Source organism: Pseudophryne corroboree, chromosome 1, assembly GCF_028390025.1.
Source record: "Pseudophryne corroboree isolate aPseCor3 chromosome 1, aPseCor3.hap2, whole genome shotgun sequence".
NCBI lineage: Eukaryota > Metazoa > Chordata > Amphibia > Anura > Myobatrachidae > Pseudophryne > Pseudophryne corroboree.
The window spans coordinates 21,775,394-21,784,925 of record NC_086444.1 but is presented as its reverse complement, the minus strand read 5'-3'; the positions used below and the strand labels follow the sequence as shown (position 1 = coordinate 21,784,925).

The window sequence follows — 9,532 nt, the reverse complement described above, 5'->3', positions numbered from 1 at the left end:
GGGCAATTTACAACACCCTGCGTCAGGCAGTACAACTACTCCAGCCTGACTGTTCAGATTCAGTCAGACAAACAAGGGACTCTAAGTCGCATGGCCTCGAATCCTGAATTGGGGTGAACATCTCCAAGTGATATTGTCGGCAGTGTTCATTCCCGGAGTGGACAACTGGGAGGCAGATTCTCTCAGCCGTCAGGATTTCCATCCAGAATGGGCTTTACATCCAGAGGTGTTCCAGATGTTGGTCCAGCAGTGGGGTTACCCACAGGTGGATCTGATGGCATCACGCCACAATCAAACACCCCATTGTGTGTCCAGAACCAGACATCCAAAGGCAGTGGATGCTCTCACAATAGCGTGACCGTATAGGCTTGTGTATCTATTTCCACCACTTCCTCAGTTGCTAAAGTGGATCAAAAGAGAATCCACGACCGTCATACTAGTGGCGACTCATTGGCCTCTGAGAGCGTGGTTCTCGGATCTCTGCGGTCTACTCGCTTATGATCCGTGACCACTTCCACTTTGTTCAGACCTATTACAACAGGGTCCGTTCCTTTACCACGATTTAGCGCGGCTGCGTTTGACTGGGTGGCTGTTGAGACCGCTCTCTTAAGACGAGAGGGCATTCCAGAGTCGGTTATACCAACCATGCTACGTGCTAGGAAGCCAGTTACAGCAGCTCATCACAAGATTTGACGAGCTTATATAGGTTGGTGTGAAGCTCAGACGTTTCAAACATCTTCTTTCAAATTCTCGTCTTTTGCTATTTTTACAGACGGGGTTAGATGGAGGACTACGTTTAGCTACACTAAAGGTGCAGGTGGCTGCCTTGTCAATTTTCTTTCAAAAGCGTTTGGCCCTTTCACCAACACTTCACACTTTCCTGCAGGGTGTCCTCAGAGTTCAACCTCTGTTTATACCACCTACAGCGCCATGGGACTTGAATCTAGTTTTAGATTTTTTGCAGTCCTCAAGTTTTGAACCCTTACAACAAGTGAATGTTAAGTTTCTAACATGGAAAACCGTGTTTCTCCTAGCTTTCGTTTCGGCAAGGCATGTTTCAGAATTGGGTGCCTTGTCATGCAAGCCACCGTATCTGGTATTTCATGATGACAGAGCAGAACTTCGGACGAATCCCGCTTTCTTAGCAAAGGTAGTATCTTCCCTTCACATTAATCAACCAATCGTAGTTCCTGTTTTTTCATAAGATTCAGGAACGCCAGCTACTTTGGATGTGGTACGCGAACTCCGCGTTTATGTAGCCCGATCATCAACAGTACATAAAACGCATACATTGTTTGTTCTACATAATGTGGTCAAGATTGGTTGGCCAGCGTCCAAACAGACATTGGCTAGATGGATTAAGCAGACTATTCGTCAGGCTTACTTTCATGCTAGTCTACAACCGCCTGCATCCGTTTCAGCACATTCCACGCGTTCTGTGGGAACATTATGGGCAGCAGGGCATGGAGCTTCTACAACGCAACTTTGCAGTGCGGTTACATGGTGGTCAGTGCACACGTTGTGCGCTTTGACAAGTTTGATACGTGTGCGGCATCAGCATCTAGCTTTGACCGTCTAGTGTTACAGGTGCCAAACAGCTATCCCTCCCCAAGGGGGAAACTTTGGTACGTCACAAGAGTACTCCAGTGACCCCTAGTGGATGAAAAAGAAAATAGGATTTTGGTACTTACCAGATAGATCCTTCGCTTTGAATCCACAGGGGGCACTGGACACCCGCCCAGAGCAGTTTCACCTGGCTTGTGGTAAGTTCAGTAGATCTTCTGGTAACACATTATCACCAACTGTTACGGTGATTGTTATCTATTGTTGGGTCAGCTTTCTAGTTGTCCTTTATGTTATAGGCCATTGTTCATCCTATCGCTCCTGTTCGGCTAAGTAAAACCACTGAGATATCTTGGGAGTATGGAGGGGGTGGAGGGTTACCAATTTAAATATTTAAATGTGCCTGTCCCTGCTGACACCCCGTCCACATCCCAAGAGTACTCCAGTGCCCCCTGTGGATTCAAAGAAAAGGATTTATCTGGTAAGTACCAAAATCCTATTTTTTTTTTTTTTTTTTTTTTAACGATTTTCTTTATTTACACCAAGAGAGACTGAAAAATCAACAACACATGGTACAAAAACAATGGCATAATAAAGTGCACTCAACAGTCTTCAAGGCGTCAATTTTCCAATTTTTTGTATATAGTTAAACATATAGCAGCATTTCTCCTCGAGAGAGAAGCGTATAGGTGGGGTAACTGGGAACAACAGCGGGTAGAGGAAAAGGGGAGGGGGAAGGGGAACAAAAAGGAAAGAAAAAGGGGAGAAAGGGGAGAAAGGGGGCATCAGAGCTGTTCTATGCTCCAGTGGGAGCACGACATCTGGGGTATCCAAAAACCACACATACACTACAAAGCATATAGGTTAAGCGTACCTGCGGGGTATGTATCAGTGCACGGTCACATCGGATTCGAGAGTGCTTGCTTGGCGGTGTCCGGAGGGAGGGCCCGAGAGGGTCCCACTCGGGGGTTAATGGGGCGGGGTCAGAGGTCAGGTTTGAGTCCAATTTAAGGAAGACCGCGCGGATATCCAGGGACCCCAAACTAATTCAAATTTGTGGGGACAGTCATGCAGGTAATAGGTGATTTTTTCCATTTTGGCTACGAACCAGATATGGTTGTTCAGGGCAGGAATCGTGGGCGGGGCGGGGGATTTCCAGTTTTTGGCAATCAAAGACTTAGCCGCTACCAGTATATGGGAAATTAATTTATTCAATAGGGGGTCAAGGTCCGGGATCGGACGGGCCAGTAAGAACATCCATGGGTCTAGTGTAAGTTTAAGCCCAGTTATCGAGTTCAATATGTCCAGTACTTTTTTCCAGTAGGTAGCGATACGTGGGCATGTCCACCAGATATGGAGGAGAGTGCCCCGTAGGCCGCATCCCCGCCAACATACCGGGGTGGCAGAGGGGAACATCCGGGATAGTTTGTCTGGTGTATAATACCACCGGTAATACAATTTATAGGATGTCTCCTTGAGTCGGGTAGAGATCGAGCTCTTAGCGATGCCCTCTCGTACCTCCTCCCAACAGGATTCGTCGGGGGGGGGGCCCAAGTCCCTCTCCCACTCTCGCTCGTGGCGGGTCTGCAGCCCAGAGGAAATCCCGACCAACAGGGTATATATTTGCGAGATTAGCCCTCCGCTTACGGGCTTTGCAAGACATAAAGACTCATAAGGTGTAAGGTCCCGCTGGGCATCAGTCTGTGGCAGGGATAGGAGGAAGTGACGAAGTTGGAAATATTCAAAGAAGGGAGGAGAGAGTGAGGGGAATTTAGATTTAATACCGTCTAATGACATCCAATGGCCTTGTAGGGATAAGTCGTGGACCACAAGGATCCGGGCATTAAACCAAGCCGTAAACTTACGAGGAGGGACCCCGGCAGGGAAATCCGGGTTGTCCCAGATGGGTGTGAGAGGGGAGTGTGAGGAAGATAAGCTGTATTTCGTAATAGCCTTGTGCCAGGTAGAAAGGTGAAACTTTAGGGAGGGAGGGATGTCCTTGTGAGCCAGCAGATATGATTTGCCCAGGCCCCACAGCGAAGCCATCGAACGAATTCCCATAGAAAGTGCGGTAAGATCAACCCAGGCAATACTGCCACGGGGCGCATATGAGGCCACCATTTGACTGAGATGGCTGGCCAGATATCAGGATTTTGGTACTTACCGATAAATCCCTTTCTCCGATTCCACAGGGGCCACTGGAGTGTAGTTACAATGGGGAGATAGTAGGTGGTATTGGTAGCTGGCACTTTAAAAATTCTCACACTGTGGCTAGCTCCTCCCCTACTATCTCCCCTCCAAGCCAGTCTACGTTAAACTGTGCCCGAGGAGAGCTGTAATAAACAAACCGTAAGGTAGAGGAGGTTAACGACGCCCTGTAAACCAGGCGAACACAAACTAAACCTGGAACAGAACCTGACAAAAAACCAGGCTAGCCTGAACCCAACAAGCAGTCATATGGTGATCTGCAATCGTTAATCAAACAAAAATCAGGAGAAACAGCGCTGGGCGGGCGTCCAGTGGCCCCTGTGGAATCGGAGAAAGGGATTTATCGGTAAGTACCAAAATCCTGATTTCTCCTTCATCCACTAGGGGCCACTGGAGTGTAGTTACAATGGGGACGTCCCAGAGCTCCCAAAAAACGGGTGGGAAAGCGCTGAGAGTCCTGTAAAAACTGCTCGGCCAAACAGTGATGCAGAGGCCGTAAAAGTGTCAAACTTGTAGAATTTGACAAAACGAATGTCGGTTTGACCAAGTAGCCGCCCGACAAAATATTCATGGAGACCCCGCGGGCGGCTGCCCCCGAAGGTCTTACAATGCGCGTAAAGCGCGCTGAAATGGAAAACGGAGGTTCCCTAGTAACCGCCAAGAAGACTGTCTGATGATCAGATGTATCCAACTGTCCAGCATATGCTGGGGCCCCGGCTATTTAGTACGGGAGCATCGTCCAGAGCAAAGAAGAAAAAACACTTCATCGAATAGCCTGAGACCTCTGTAGAGAGAGTTGACGAGCCCTGACAACATTCAGAGAGGATTGAAAACCACTAGTGTCAGATTTATATGAAAAATGGACCTCCCCTCTGGAAGAAACGACCGCTGAGGCCGAAGCCGAGCCCGGGGAGTTGCCAATAGAGTACTCCCTGAACAAGAGGCCGAACTTACGGCCGCTAGGCTAATCTCATTTGGAAGAAAAGCGAAAAAGGCAGAGACCTAAAATTCCGGTCAGTGTGGTTTGAAGCGCAGCGGAGCAAAAAACCTCCCAGAGAAACCAAAGATGAATGGTAACTGGAAGAAGGGGGAAAAAACCCCTTTTATCTTCATTATGTTCCATAAAGTTTTCCCAAAGTGGCAAAAGCGAGAAGAGGTAATAGACTTCTGAAATCGGAGCCCAGTAGGCCTAACCGAACTAGGGAACTCCTCCCTTCTGAGGTCTCGTGAACAGTCACACGGGTAACCGAAACCAGTGTAAAATTGAACAAGGAGAAAAAAGGAGCCTGTTGAAGTAGACAGTCCAGTCGAGGTAGGAGCCAAGGCTCCTCTACTGACAACAGGCGTATCTGTATCTTCAAGTCATGCGTGGCCCAACCAGCGCCACCGAGAGGACTAGCACGCATAATCCCCTCCTGTGTTACTGAACATGAAGTAGAAATAGAAAAGGAGGCAGGATAGAATAACCAGAAAACTCCCCGGAGCCCTGAGGGCCTCCACGGCTACTGCCGTCCGAGAGTAATAAAGGGTTAAAGAGTCAGTCAGAACGCCCTGAGGTCGATCCGAAATCTCCGCCCACAGCGGACCAGCTGACAAAACTCCGGGGCATGTTCCCTCACCCAGGAGTCTGACCTGGTGGCTTGATCTGGAAACAAGATTGTTGTCCCCCGTTCCGAGAGGAATGGAGGCGACCACTCATTACGTCGTAACTTGACTGAAGAAATCGAGTCTCTGGTGCCGAGGAATGAAAAAACCTCTGACGGACCGTGTTGAGAAACGTCTATGCGGAGCATAAATTGGATCTATGTCGAATCAGAAGCTCGTGGATCCTCCGGATATTCAGAAGCCACCTAATGTACAGAGTGGGATAGTAGCAGTAAATTGTCCCATTAGGGAACCAACGTCACCCACTGCCCTTGAAAAAGAGTTATTCTGTTATCTTCCTAAACTCTGTGGGAGCGGAAGAGAGAAGAGTAAAGGACTTACAGTGAAAATGAGAATCCTGTTAAGGGGGAATCTGAGAAAAGCCTGTCCAACGGAAATCAGTAAACAGGCATCTCTGAAGACAAGGGACACGTAAAACTCCCTTTCTTGTTTAAACTAGCAATCACAGACTAAAAGGATTGTAAGGCCAGAATAGGCCTGTCCGAGCCACTTGGCTTCGGAACGTGAAAAGAAAACAAAGGCCTGAGAACTGTCCTAATTCAAATGATATGTGAAAAACAGGGATCAACACCCTTTGCGGTTAGAAACCTATGGAGCGCAGTCTGCAGTATGACTCTCTTGTCATCGTAAATCAGCCGACCTATGCCGAGGGACTCCTGAGACGGTTGTAACCGCCCAAGCCTTCTCCCATCGACCTGCGCCTACCCTGGGACCCTGCAGGTGTAATGGGTGTATAGGATGACATAAAATCAGACTGGACTGAGGATGTTGAACCTCTGCTTCAGCCTTTTTACCCTGAGAACCCCTGGCGACGAAGATATCACCCGTGTGGAGTCAAAAACCTGAAAGGGCACGAAAAAATCTAAAGGGAAGACCAGTAAAGGTCTGTCTTGGAGCTGGGGCAGTAGTAGGAGAAATCAAAGTGGACCTACCTCCATTGGTTCAAGAAATCCTGCAGAAAGTTCCTTCCCCAGAACCATCTGCCCCGTAGGATTTCATGTTTACTTGTCACTGTCGCAGCCCCAGAGGTCGTCGGGTTAAGACAGCCCAAGCGAAGATGCAGGGTCCGAGTCTGTAGACATGGAGACCTCCAAGGAACATAAAGCAGAATCGTGATTCTGACCTGTATCAAAGTATCAATTGATCCTGATGCGAAGCATCCTGTAACCTAGAGGACAATTGTTCCCCAACCTACCTGCTCCGGATACGGTAGAACCATGCTGCCGCATATGTCGATGGATCCCTGAGCAAGGTTGCCTCAGGAAAACGGCGGCTTGATGGACCAGCGATACACCGAGGTGTATACCCTAGAGAGGTTCTGATACCATCTCCTGCCATCTGCGGGGAAAAGATAGGAAAACAAACCTTGTTTGATACCTGATATTGTGTATTCGGGTGTCTGTCGGCCGCCTACCGGAGCCTGCCCAGCTCATCCGAAACTGAACCAGTCGCTGTCATTTTCGTCAATGGCGTGGAACCCTGATGGACTTGACGTGTCCTCCTCCTTTACCTGCAGTATCAGATGAACTGCTGTATTATGTACCTGTATATTCTGAGACACTGGTTCAGATCCACAGAAAACAGACATCAGTAATGCATGGAATGTTAGCAAAGTTTCTTTTTGGAAAGGTGTGTTTGGTCCCGCTGTGATTTGATCCTGTGACCTTGGAAACCATGAGTTATTGTCTGGTTAATAGTGACATTACCTGCATCATTGATCAAACAGGGGTGTGCAGGTGCGTGGAGGGCGAAGCAGATGGCTCCGCCGCATACTTCACACCTAAGAGGGAATTCTTCGACTATCCCAGGAGAGACAAACGAAAGGAGAAAAGGTGGGTTAAATAAACAGAGCCCTACGTAAGGTGTGCACTATAATGTGTAGTGACCGATACGATTAAAATAAACTTTCTGGAGCAGCGGAGACCTGAACCAGCAACGCTGCGCTGTGGGACAGGAGTCTTAGCCCTAGGCTATAGGAGTTCTCCTTAAAGTTTTGTTTGGAGTCAAACCCCTATTCAGATACCCGCTACTAGCGTACTGAGCCGCAGCGCTATTTGTCTGATGCCTTACACGCATTCCACAATTACAAATAGCATTAGTAACTAGTGACAACAAGGAATAATAAAGGGAAGGCAACACCCCGCCCTGTATTTAGTGTACCGCTAATTAAGGTGCACCAGATGTTTCTCTGAGGTTCCGCTGGCTTTTCAAAATGGTGACCAGCCTGTGAGAAAGATGGGGGAAAATGTTATGTGCAAGATGTTGTTATTAGAAAACATTGCGGAAGTAGCCTACAGCACCTGGTATTCCCAGGCGGTCTCCCATCCAAGCACCAACCGGGCCCGACCCTGCTTAGCCTCCGAGACCAGACGAGATCGGGCGTGTTCAGGGTGGTGTGGCCGTAGGCTTTTATCCCCTATATCTGGTATTTTATGGATTTATCTATATACATACCTACACGCACTTAAATATATATATCTATATATATACATGCACAAACATAACTATATATGTATATATACACACACACCGTAGGTAAATAAATACTGCACAGTAGATCCTTTTAATTATTATTGAGCTGAGTCCCAGCTACTGTAATAGAGCAGGTTCCCTGATTTGCAAGTAGGAAAATGCTGGGTAGAGGACTCTACTGCAGGAGGAATGTATCTATATTTCAGCAGCCTGAAGTATCGAAAAGTTACAAATCCCAGAGCTGTTGCCTAGCGACGGGGAGACCTGGGAGCCCGCTGAGTAAAGCAGGTTAACTGTTAATATACCTGGGACTTTATTTGTATTTGTCTCTGAGTATGCAAGATTAGCCCACTGGGCTATAGGAGACACTGCAAATATGAAGCCAGGTCTGTGCAGGGAGGAAATGGCCGCCAGAGTGAAACTCCTCTGGGCTATGCGATAAAATCTATATAGTGGATAACTGGATTAGTGCTGAGCCACTCTGACTATATCACATTCTCCCCATTTAACTCACATAAATGCCTATTACACTATAACAGTGGCCGGGGAGCGGAGAATGCTGAGCCCGCTGTACAGAGCAGGAGTTAGCTCCGCCCCCCGGCTATGGCGCCTTATTGCAAAACTAAGCGGGAAGCGAGCTGTACCCTCCGCTGGGCCTGCGAGTCACCGCCGGGGAGCGCTGAGCGCTGAGCCCGCTATACAGCGCTAGTAGAGCCCTGTATCTGCTAGCCGCCGCCGGGGAGTGTTGCGCTGAACAGAGCGCGAGTCGCCGCCTGGGAGCAGGGAGCGCTGAGCTCGCTTTACAGAGCGGGACTTAGCTCCGCCCCCTCCGTACAAGGCGCCAAATTTAAACATTGCTTTGCGCTCGAGCGGGATCCCTGTGCCGGCTCTGTGAGTCGCGCTGAGTGGGGATCTGTGCGGGGGGTGCGGGGAGCAGAGGGTTATCAGAATGACACACACCCGTTTTTCAGTCAGGGTTGTATAAACACATACTCAGCCTCCCCCAATCATCCTGTCTGTTTCTCCATGAGGAGGACAGGTAAGGATACAATAAAGTACATTACAGCCCCAGAGAGCCCTTCTGGAGTGGGTTGTACAACAATAAACAGTGCATTGCTCTAAAAACATACATAGCCACCACAAATAAAGTATACTTCACTCACCACTGTGTTCTTGGTGGATCGGCCCCGACACACGCCGCACGCAGCGGCGTCCAGCCGGAATCTTCTGTGGTGGGGTGGTCCCGACACAAGCCGCACGCAGCGGTGTCCGACCATTTTTTGATACTCACCGCTGCCATGCTGCCGGAATCTTCTGCTGGATGGAGTGGCCGCGACACGCGCCGCACGCAGCGGTGTCCGCCAACTCAGGAGAGCTCAGTGTCTCCCTCAGCCGGGGCCCATCCCTAGCCGCACGCAGCTGCGATGGGACCCCGCCGGCAGCTCCCACGGTGCAGACTGGCAGTGGCAGAGCTGCCAGTCTGTGAGTGTGTGTAAGAAAAATAAAATAATAAAGAAAAAAGAAGAAAATTCTTCAGCTAAACCCAAGTGAACCAGCTACCTCGGGCACTTAACTAAGACTGGCTTGGAGGGGAGATAGTAGGGGAGGAGCTAGCCACAGTGTG

The 9,532-nt window shown here is 49.0% G+C and overlaps 1 non-coding gene across 1 annotated transcript; it reads right to left on the bottom strand.

Moving 5' to 3' along the window:
• Nucleotides 1-7,724: 7,724 nt before the first annotated feature.
• LOC134934448 (5S ribosomal RNA) lies at nt 7,725-7,843 on the bottom strand. Its single transcript, XR_010179784.1, has one exon. It is a non-coding gene; the product is annotated as a 5S ribosomal RNA (ribosomal RNA).
• Between the last annotated feature and the right edge of the window lie 1,689 nt (nt 7,844-9,532).